Below are 871 nucleotides of genomic sequence, written 5' to 3'. Positions count from 1 at the left end.
GTCATTTGATCTCTTGACTGCTACTTACATGAGCATCGATTGTGGATCCAAGACAAAATCCTTGACAACGTCAACCTTTTCTCCATTTATTTTGGAACCATGAAGGAACTGTTCTCTGTGAGACTAAGTGTTAAAGGAGCCTGCAGGCAGCCTGAAATGCTAACTAGGTGACCACCTGGATCTACTTGTTGAGTGGAAAGTGGGAGAAATGCAGCAATAGAGAGATGGGCTGAATCTCGTCACTGACACCCGTGGACCTGGTTCAGAGGGACTACAGGACATATGAGAGTGGGTTGCCTGGTTGGAAGCTTAAAGAATTGTGTGGAACCTGAGTTTATGGCATTATGTATCCCAAAGGGGCAAGGGTTGCTGAGAATTTGTGAAGGGGGCCATGGTCTAGCAGTGAGGCTGCCAATGGGCACCCTAGTGAGGCTAAGTGAGGTTTCCGACATTAGGTTGACCAGAATCCAACTAGATTGAAAAATTAGGAGATAGAGAGCCCACAGGCAGAGTGAGGGAAAGAGGCCTTGCAGCAAGAAGCATTGGGAGTGGTAGAATATCTGGAAGGGCAATCTCAACAGCCTAGGACAGTCTAATCTTAAGTCTGCAGGCATAAGACCCCCTAGATTGATACTATACTCCAAGGTCATCAAACCCAAGGCTCCTTGTACTGATCTTTGCATGCCTACTTCCTTCGCCATGCCTAGGTAAGACCCAACTGAGGGGAGAGTGTTACCAGGTGTATGTTTGGGCCTGAGAAATTGGACCAGTCCTGGGATTGGTCCATTCATAATCTGGAGAAGCAGACAGGTCAAGTACCCCATGCATGCTAAAACCTAGACACAGTTGTGTCAAGTGCTTTCCTTTCCTT

Source organism: Echinops telfairi, unplaced genomic scaffold, assembly GCF_000313985.2.
Source record: "Echinops telfairi isolate 266 unplaced genomic scaffold, ASM31398v2 ScPeMD7_1;HRSCAF=3_0, whole genome shotgun sequence".
Lineage (NCBI taxonomy): Eukaryota > Metazoa > Chordata > Mammalia > Afrosoricida > Tenrecidae > Echinops > Echinops telfairi.
This window is presented reverse-complemented; position numbering follows the sequence as displayed.